The 10241-nt window shown below is 50.6% G+C and overlaps 1 long non-coding RNA gene across 1 annotated transcript; it reads right to left on the reverse strand.

Moving 5' to 3' along the window:
• Positions 1 to 723: 723 nt before the first annotated feature.
• LOC125943673 (uncharacterized) lies at positions 724 to 8186 on the reverse strand. Its single transcript, XR_007465832.1, has 2 exons — positions 7508 to 8186; positions 724 to 1102 (listed from the first exon to the last, which is right to left on the reverse strand). It is a non-coding gene; the product is annotated as an uncharacterized LOC125943673 (long non-coding RNA).
• Between the last annotated feature and the right edge of the window lie 2055 nt (positions 8187 to 10241).

Genomic DNA, 10241 nt, shown 5'->3' on the forward strand with positions numbered 1-10241 from the left:
TGAGGCTGCCACGCCGAGCGAACAGCATTGCCGTCCTTTGCCGACGCTTCATCTAGCGACTCCACGCGACACGTCGGCACACGGGCACGTCAGGACGGGCCGGTGTCGACCGGGCACCTGCCTCCACAGAGCTGCAGAAGACGAGCCGTTCTGGCAACGGGGGGAAGCTGGGTTGGCTGGGAGGCACAACATCAAAAGGAAAACCGGGCCAACTGGCGGCGGTCACATCGCGATCGCAGCCAAAGTAAACAGCCACACGTCGTCGTCTCCGCGATGCGCCTCGGTAGTTTCGTGCAGTAGATTGGACCCCTCATCAAGGGGTCTAATCGAGAAATGAAGGCGGGGAGTGGTGCCGCGAGGTGAGAGCGCATGCTCAGACCTTGCACACGACGTCGCTTTGCTCCGAGTCGTCTCCGCGGCATCTATTTCGAGCAAAAGAGGCCGCGCACAGTGGTAGCCTTCGAAAGGACGACACGTGTGTGACTTATGGCGAGGCCACGAAGCGACGGTAAATGATGCTGTCGGCTGTCCGAATGGCGAAGGGACTACTTTCCGCCGCGTAAGCGCCGCCGGGCGAGCGTCTGGAGAGTCGAAAGGGCGGACAAGAGCGTTTCGGAAGGTATTTTGGATAGCGGCGTAGACCGACACAACGTTTACTTCACAGTGTGTCTCGCCCTTAAATTTAGTGGCGCAGCTCAGAGTCGAGCAGCGAGAAGAATTGGCGACAGGTGCGTGGGAATTCCTTTATCTTTCGAAACAAAACAACACGCAGGCAGAAGAACGCACAGCAAAGCAAGTATAGAACCACACGTGTCCACGTGTTTCGGCGCTGCACACAATTACGGAGAGAAGCAGCAGGTATAAAGGGAATGTGTAGCAGACCTGCGCGAACCGCGCGAGTTTGCGGTGCTTCTCTTGCGGTCCGCGGCGGCGGGAGAAGAAAGGGCTAGACGAGACGGAGAGAGGGCGCGGGAGGGAGCGGCGAGTGGCTGGGCCAAAGAAGAATGCAAGAGAGTGGCGGGTCGCTCGCATATCTGATTCCACGTCTGCAGTCCTCCTTTCCGGCAACTCTTTGCTTCGCACCAGGAGTGGCCAGGCGGCCCTGGAGAGAGAGAGAGGAAACACGCAGCGGGAAGGCTCACACACACACGCGCACAGCAGGCATCGCACACCGCCAAGAACAGCCAAGCTACTAAATTAGACGGCGGCGGCGGCGGCGACTGTTAACCTCGGCCCCCAAGCGAATAAACAACCCGCGGTCCGCCGCCGCCGCCATGCACCGAGGCTTCACCGCGACACCGGTGTCTTGCTCGGTGCCTCGCCAGACAGGCCGAGGAGAGAGTTCTGCGGTGAGGCACCTTCGGAGCGACGACGGCACGGGTGCAGCGACCGCGGAGGAACGGCTTTGCGTTTCCGTTTTGCGTTGCCCGTGGTCCCCCTGAATTCTGGGGCCGGTCGCTGCAATTCTTGTTTTTAACCTTGAAAAGAAAAGGCGGCTGAACGGGCGTAGTGCGACGCAAGGGGAAGAGAGGCAGGGGGGCAAACACGGACTCGACTGACAGCCGATTCCAGTTAAACCGCAAAGCAGTAAGCAACTAACTTGGCATGTTTCTTGGAGCCTCCAGATGCCGGCTCACTGTGTTATTTCCGTCTGCCCTACAGGATGGCAAGTATCTAGGGAGAGAGCAAGGATGTCGTGTAGTCGAATTAGCAGCTGAGAGTAATTTAAGAGCAGCTTACACAGATATTAGAGAGCGACGGGACAGCTAGGCTCTGAAACAAAACTCAGTTTTTTTTTCTTTCTTTTTTTTTAAGGGCGCCCCCAAACGAACAACCTGCGCCTGCAGCAGACTGTCTCAAGTGGGTTCTGCATATGTACGGTATCTTACCTGCTTTGTGTGTGTCTTTCTTCACTGAATTGTGCTTTCATGTGGCATGCACCAACCGAGTCATCCAGCTAGCTCACTCAATGTAGCCGAACGCTTATTGTCATAAAAACGCTTATAGACAATAGTATACTATATGTACATACAGCTTCACACACGTCTAAAACCGCCACAAAGGTCAAATCTTCGCTCTGAGCAAGCTATAACATCGCACTGGCCTACAGTTTACATCTTGGTCTACACGGTATATACGCTAAGGTCTCGCACTAAACATAGCACGCGCGTAGGAAGCTTTTGAAGGTGCACATTGAGGACTAAATACAATTAACCTCCTCGATTTATGGGCAAACCATGGGGATGTGTCAAGTGTGGCCCAGATGTCCCGACCAGCATTAGTATAAACGCAAGAGAACGATGTTATCTGGTTTCACCGCATAAGTTGCAATATAGCGTCCCTTTGCTTCGAGAACTGCGCTTATATGTGACCTTCAGAGCCAAGGCGCCATTATGCGCGACCGCCGATAGATGAGATGTAAGATATTTTTTTTTAGAAATTTGCAGTCGGAAAAGAGGCAATGGCTGGAGCGTAATCGCAAGACATACCTGCACCATGCGGCGTCCATATAAAAGCGAAAACCGCGTGGTACAAATAAAGCCGACTTGGCATCTGATAAACTGGCTTCCTTACCTCACAAGTGGAGACGATTGTATTTTTGTTTACGACGACGGGTGACTTAAACGAACGTTGGCTGAAGTATTTTTCCGGCCCCTCTATCCCATCACGCGCCTGTGGCTATTGTAATAAGCTACAACACATCTTTTACCGACTCCCATTTTTTCCCTGTTGAGGAAGGAGGTTGTTTACCTTCACGGCAACGGACGTCGCGCGAGAGCTTTCTCAGATATATATATATATATATATATATATATATATATAGAGAGAGAGAGAGAGAGAGAGAGGGCTGACCTTGGGGAGGCAAGCAGAGACATCATGATATGTCCAAATATCTCGTTTTATTGCCTAATTATCCTAAATGCAATTTCAGCACCTGACTTACAGCGGACGCGTGGTCGCCTAGACTGCACATCTGGGGGGGGGGGGGGGGTATACTGTAAGAGTCCACTAATTGGAGTCTTACAGAATACACCCCCCTCCCCCCCTCCCCCTCCTTCTCCTTGAGATGCAGGAGGAAGTTCGCGAGCAAGGGTGATTTTGACGCAAGCGCTATTAAAGTAAATACTTAGCACGCCTCGGCGTCCGCGTTAAATGTGCGTTTTAATTGCTTCAGACGTCTCAAGCGAGGGAACTGCATGACACGTACGGCGCCAGCGTAATGTCGAAGTAAACGGAAGAACAAGGCACGGAATTTCTCCATGTGTCTCATGTAATGGCGACGTTTTGTTCGGCGTAATGTTCCTTATGCGATTAAACCATGCTTGTACGCGAAACGTATACAGAGACTGCGAGCCCTCCACACGTATATAAGCACAGCCAGAAAACTAATGGTTCGTGAAGCGCGCCAGAAAACTAGTGGTTCGTGAAGCGCGCGCACGCAAACACGCGCACACATGCAAACGCAAGCTCCGAAACACACACGCGAACGCACGTGCAAACACAAGCACGCATACAAATGTACACATTTAAACACACGCACGCACATAAGTAAAAAGACAACGTGGACCAGTTTTGCTATAATTTCGATCCATTCCTTCTTTTTTCTCTATATTTATTTTGTTTACTCTAATAAACAACATATTACTATACTACGTTTTGATCTGCCTATCTTGTTAGATTCTATTACTTTGTGAACGCGAAAATCCCGGCAGCCTCGTGCGACTTTGCAGAATCACAGCCTAAATTGCTGCAGAGAAACAGAGCGCTCCGAGACAAATAGATCGTGGCACCCGACGTGCTCTGTTATAGCCTCGGAATGTTTTCTCGGCAGAGAACTACGTATCTCGGGTTTCCCAGTTCCAACTTTTTTGTTAATTGCCCTCGTGCACCCTGCACGCTTTCCGCTTGCCACTCGAGACCATGTATTGGTGTTGCACCGGCAGATATATGAACCGCTCACAATTATCACTCTCAAATTAACTCCATACTCATGTTAGAAAGATGCCACCAATGGTTGAAAATATATACCAGGACGGTATCCCGTATTAGTGTACACGAAGTTCCAAGCGAAGTTGTTGCGACGTTAACTTTCAGCAACAACTGTACATTTGTTGCTGTAAGCAAACGCCTTAGATAAGATTTATGTCACGGTTTCAAGGTTCCGACCGACGGCATTCTGAACATTACATACGGCGCCCCAGGGCACCGATAGCCTACAAATTACTGCTGCATGTTTCTCCAACGCACGCCTCATTCGTGCGAAGTTTAACTTTGATACACCGAGTAGTTCGCAAACGGCAAACATTTTAGCCCCTAAATAGCGTCCAGAACCACCCTACTTAGAGCGAGCTTGAGAAATTCATTTGGATGCCCCAGAGCAGGCACCCACAAGCACGACATTGCATTTTCCGCGTGTTCCTGTCAACACGCTCTTTATACTGCCACCAAATTTCGCATAGGTATACTGTCCAGATTGTTCTGAAACGACGCACTGTTGAAATCTCCGCGTAGCTCCAAAATGCCGTTAAATCGGCTTCGGGAATATTCCACAATGCCCCTAATTATACTCAACGCAATTCCAACCTAACATGTCCGCACATTATCTTCGACTTGGCGACCACCATTTTCGTCGACGTTTAGAGAAGGAAAGAGGACAGGCGTGGAGGTGAACCAGGAGCAAATTTGTGGTTTGCTACCCTGCAAGATGGGCGTCGAAGTTTAGGACGCTTACCACCGCCATCTAGTCACATTACCTGCTTCATTGTGAAATGACAGCGATGCACCATTTTATTCCAAAGCACACTCAGAAGAGGTCCAGCAACTCCACAGTGTCTCGATATTCCCGGCAAACTGAAATCAGACCTGTCGCAATCAGTGTTTCTCCCAACTTGCAACATCAGGGAAAAAAAGAAAAGAAGGATGTGAGACACACACAGATATATATATATATATATATATATATATATATATATATATATATATATATATATATAAAACACCGGCTTCCTGTTTTGCTGGTATAGTGCGCACAAAAAGGAGGTTTAACGAGCAATTATCGCACTTGCATAGCCTCGGAGGGCAGTGACCCTCCTCGTCGCCAGTTGGCAAAAAAAAGAAAGAAAAAAAAAGCGGTGTCTGTTATCGTACCTGACTTGACTATGGCACGGTGCCTTTTATATCGCGAGCATTCCGTCGAGCGGCGAGCGAGCGTCATCGCTTATCGCAGTCTCGAAAGCCATCGCGGGTTCCGGCCTGACGCACCGCGTTACGATGCCAAGGACACGGCGCGGAAAAAGCGCCGCTTTCCAGTCAACCGCTGGCGCTGACGCCTTGTTTTTCGGCCTCCCGCTACGCGCAGATGCGCTTCTAAGTAGGCATATACCGCGTCGTTGAGAATGAATCAGATGGCTCTCATCAGCGGCGGGACAACAGGATGAAGGACTCTAAATGCGGACTCCGCGAGAGACGCGAACGCAAATAGCCAGCCGCGCGCGCCATAGGCAAGAACGCACGCTCACCCGCAGCCTTGTAACGTGTGCGTCTATACGACGAGCGCGCGTTAGAATGGAGGAGGCTAAAGAAAAAAAAAATGTTTCCTGGTGCGGAAATAATGTGCCGAAAACGAAGCCGGGCCTAACATGGCCGCGGCCATGTTAGGAGGGGCACGTTTAAACACGAAAAAGAAGCGCTTTCCACACACTCCCCATGATTGTAAAATTGATACTCTTACCATACAGATATTGGTCGACATGAGCCGAGCATTTAAATTAACAGAGCAAGAACACTTGATCTGCGTGCGGACTTCGTCCGACAAGGCTCTGTTTCAGAGGTGAAGTATAGGGCGGCTTCACCTCTTGAATATTTCTCAGTTTGTGCGCGATTTTTATGAAGATACACTAATGGAGAATGTTGAAGGAGTGCCGTAACATATTTTCGAAGTCGTATAGAAACTCATGAACCCTTCTCAAACGTAAAAAAGAACACACTTAGCAAGTATGAACACTGGGAAACACCTATAAGACATTGTAATGTGGTAATAAAGTTGTCTGGAAACACCGGACCTGGAGTCATCGACATTGTCGTCCACCTCCTATCCACACATCCACCTCATATATATATATATATATATATATATATATATATATATATATATATATATATAGCCACTGAACAAACTCTTCAGTCTTTACTCTCTCTCTCTCTCTCTATCTTTCACACACACTTTCCTGCTTTCCTTTCTCTCTTTTTTCTTCTTAAGCTGTGGAAACTGGTGTAAACAGACTACATTTCGTTTTCAGCTTTGAGAACTAGGTCGGTGTCCAGCCGAAACGTCGACATAAAACAGTTGTTTTTCAAGAAATGAATCAACTTTTCTATTATATACATGTACCGAAATTGGTTCTTCGAAACATGTGTTATAGTGAATGATTTAGGCCACTCTGTCACTTGCCAGTGTTGAGACGGCAGTGGAAATTTATTTAACGCACATAAAAGAAAGGAAAAGAAAGAAGGAAGAAAAAAAGAAAATAAACAGGGCATCAGTTGTTAGTAGCGCTATGTCTTAGTCTCCTTCGTCGCCCTGCGTGCCCCGTTTGCATTGCACGTCAGGTAATGCAATAACAACTAGCCCATCGGCCTGTTTTCTTGTAGTCGAAAATGTAATTTCAGTACTCTTTTAGGCTAAATTAGACGCGAAAATTATTGAGATGTGTGGTGAAGCCACTTCTAAGCTCACGCTCTATAGCTGTCTGGGACATCGTGGATGTTCACAGCGGCCGCAGGGAACTAGGATCTGTTTATCGATAAGCAAGGATTGCACTATGTCACAAAGCCAAACAACGATGCAACCTACTGAATTTTGAAAAGTTTTCTTGCGCAGAAATAGCGAAACGAGCGAATATACCTTAAAACCAGTGACGTCACATCGGCGCACTATTCACCAGGCGCAAGAGTGAAAAGGCTAATACTGTCCTTATTTTTTCCCAGTAGTAATCAGCCCGTTATCGAAATATTTATGTATTAAGGGCATCACAGGGCGTGTGTTCTTTATTATATCGTTGCTGGTTTCACTTATTCGCGCTGAAGTTCGAGGAAGTCGGGTGTGGAGCTTGATGAATTACGCAATACCCCAAGTTCAACTGAGCAACCTATCTATAATAGAACTGAAGCATACTGCTGAGATGGGGTCATCGGTAAATCCCAGACAGCGGTGATTTGTTTTTCAACAAGAAAGAGCGAAATGATTCCCTTTGGCTAGTATTTCCCTGGTCATGTTGCCATAGAAAGTTTAGGGACAAGGTATGAAACAAGACTACATTGGAACGGGAGCTGACTGATTGCGTTAGTCGACAAGACGTCACTGTGCGATAGCAAATTAGATGTCAATTGCAATATCCAAGCTGCCCGTCAAGGGCAAACACATAATGCTAAGAAAAGGCTTTGTGACTAGGGCTCCTAAATTAAAGCAACCACAAGTGCCGGCGGTTGAAAGTTTGTAACACATTACCAGGATATTCGACGACATATTAGAGAAGGCTTCAGTAATGCAGTTCTTGAAAGCGATAACGTTCTTATTCCGTCTTTTCTGAACCACGTTCAAGTCCTCGATCGCACAAGAGACGTTTCCAGGACAGACACGCATCGCCGCCTCTTCTGTGCGCAGGTCTCACGAACTTTCACACAGGGTGTAAGTGAGGACGTTAAATACACTTCTTGCATCATAGCAGAGCTGTTCAACCCAAGTGAGCTCTCTATGTCGTGCGTGAAACGGCTAAAATTAGCCACGGCCTTGTGTAAAAGAGCTGCTTAGAGAACAACGCCACTGGCGCACAGGACAGACGAGGTCGTGCGGTACGTGCGAGTCGCATGCAGTGCGGAAGAGCGAATTTAGCGCGGCGACTCCGACGCGTCAAAACAAGTCGGCGAGAAACTCAATGCCATTCCCAGACGCTGCACGTCGTAGAGCGCGTACGGCCGCCTGCCTCCCCGAGCGCACAGCCCGCATCAAAACAGACCCGCCGATCTAGGTTACCTCATTCCTGGGGCGGACGCCGGAGGGGGAGAGACTAGGGAGAGGGGAGGCCATCCACCGCCATCTTGACTTCTTTTCGCTCTCGCCATCGACTGCATTCTTTTTTCATTTGTTATTATTCTTTTTTTTTCCTCCTCTCCACTCCGCCGCCGTGTTTTCGCGCAAGCGTCCTTTCTGCAACCGTCAGGTACCTAGCAGTCCTCGTCCTTCCCTAGGCTTTGAAGCGCGCAGCCGGCGCGATTATTTGCGGCGCAGTTGTCCCTAGTTAGAGCGCTCCCTAGGAAGCTCACGTGACTCCTGGGTTCAACCCCCTCTGAAAGCGCCGTCGGTCGGCCTGCGTGCCGCCGCCTGCAAGCGCGACGACGGAAAAGCGAGAGAGGAGGGGAAAAAAAAAGCGACCAGGGAGCTTAGCGGGAAAGGAGGGCGCTCCGACAAAAACAACCCCTAAAGATGGGAAAGGGGACGAGAGAGGACCTTGTTTACGTTCGGCGCCGAGAGCACGTGACGCGGCGTGCGTACGTCTCTTTCTCCTTACCCTCCCTCCAACTTTAGATTTCTTGTTTTCGTTTCTGTCTGTTCCTACAGTGCGCGACTCGCGGAGTGCTGCTCCCTCCGTCGTCGTCCTGCTCTGCGAAGGGCGGCCGTATTCAGGCGCTCCTTCATTTTCTTTGCATACTTTTAGCTTTCCTTCGCGCGAGGTGGGAGTGAAAGGGAACCTCAATTCGCCGGCGGCGCGCAGGTTACCGCTGCCAGCAGCTTCGCTTGCTTCCTTGCTTCGCCATCTTGCTTGTCTTTGCTTCAAGTGCCTCTCCCACTGCTGAGGTCTTATTTGAACGAGTGCGCGCATTCCTCTTTGCAAAGAAAGGAAGACTATAAAAGGCGTGAGGACTAGAGTTGGGTGTTTACGGCAAGCTCGAGCTTCGTAACTTTGAAGATCGCCCCTACAAGAGCTTGCAAGTGTCGCAGCAGCGCACTGGGCACTTGAACGCGGCGCGCGATCATTACGGTTTCACGTAGCGAGAAGACGAAAGCAATCTCATCCGGGCCGCTTGTTGACAGGCTAGCGAACGTGCTGCGCAGTGCCACACTTCTCTCGCTTTCTTTTAAGTGCGGTGTTCGTGAAAGGTCATTATCTCCGCATTTCTGACGCATCGTATTCAAAAAGCACGAACCGTATGAAGCGCTCTACGCATTATGCTTTCATTGCGAAGCCTCTGTTTACTCTCTAGCGAAACTTGTGTTAACCACGCAAACGCAAATGCCGTCAGCGAGGCCGCTCTTTCCTCAAGACCTGCCGATGCCAGAAAAAGGCGTTCGCAGGCAAGCCGCCAACACGTCGCGTAGCTCAAAAGCCACCCGACCGACCCACTGTAGCGAGCGAACTGCCCCGGCATCCAAACAAAATAATAATAGGCAGGTGAGGGCGCTCCTGCGCGACGATACATTGTTCCGCCGCGAAGAAAAACAACCCCCCCGCTTTCCCCGTTCCGTCTCTTCTCTCCTCTGCTCCGCGCGTCTTCTCTCGCCCCCGTCTTCCGCGGCGCGCGTTCCCGCCTTTTTTCTCGCCGTTTAGTAGTTCGCCCGAAGACGACGTGGTGGAAGATTTCGCCCGCCCGGGCGACGGCGTCTGTCCTACGGGTGGGTGGGCGAGTGGCCGCCGTGCCTCGCTGTCACGCAAGGCTTGCCGTCGCTGTGGTCCAGTAGCGAGGTTTTCAATCTCCTGGCCTGGGAGGACAGACACTCCCGCAATTCTTCTCTCGCCTGTGCCGATTTCTTTCTAGCCATTGTGTCGTTCTTTCTCCTCCAAACGGGAAGACGCGGCGAGGAGTGAGGTGGACTAGGGAGCGGGGTGGCGAAGCTTTCTTCTCGTCCGAACAACAGCCCTCCGTGCCGTTCCCTTTGCGGTTGCCGTCCCTACACTCCCATTTCCGCTCTCCCTTTCGCCGCGACCCCGAGCGCCAGCGCTGTGGCCCCGTACGCCTTTTGACGCATTGCGGACGGCGAACGAGGGCCCCCCCTCTTTTTTGCGAGCGGAGGAGAAAGCTGAATCGCGCCGCAGGAACCGGGGTACGTTTGTTTACGCTTGCCGTTAGCGTCGTAGGCGCGGTTCCGTCTTCTGCGTGTTGGGTGTTTACGGGGCCGCCCTCCCTGCCGTGCACGCGCGCGCACTGCCTGGCGTGCCACTTTCCGCTTCGCTCGGTCGTCGACG

Source organism: Dermacentor silvarum, chromosome 2 (genome assembly GCF_013339745.2).
Source record: "Dermacentor silvarum isolate Dsil-2018 chromosome 2, BIME_Dsil_1.4, whole genome shotgun sequence".
NCBI lineage: Eukaryota > Metazoa > Arthropoda > Arachnida > Ixodida > Ixodidae > Dermacentor > Dermacentor silvarum.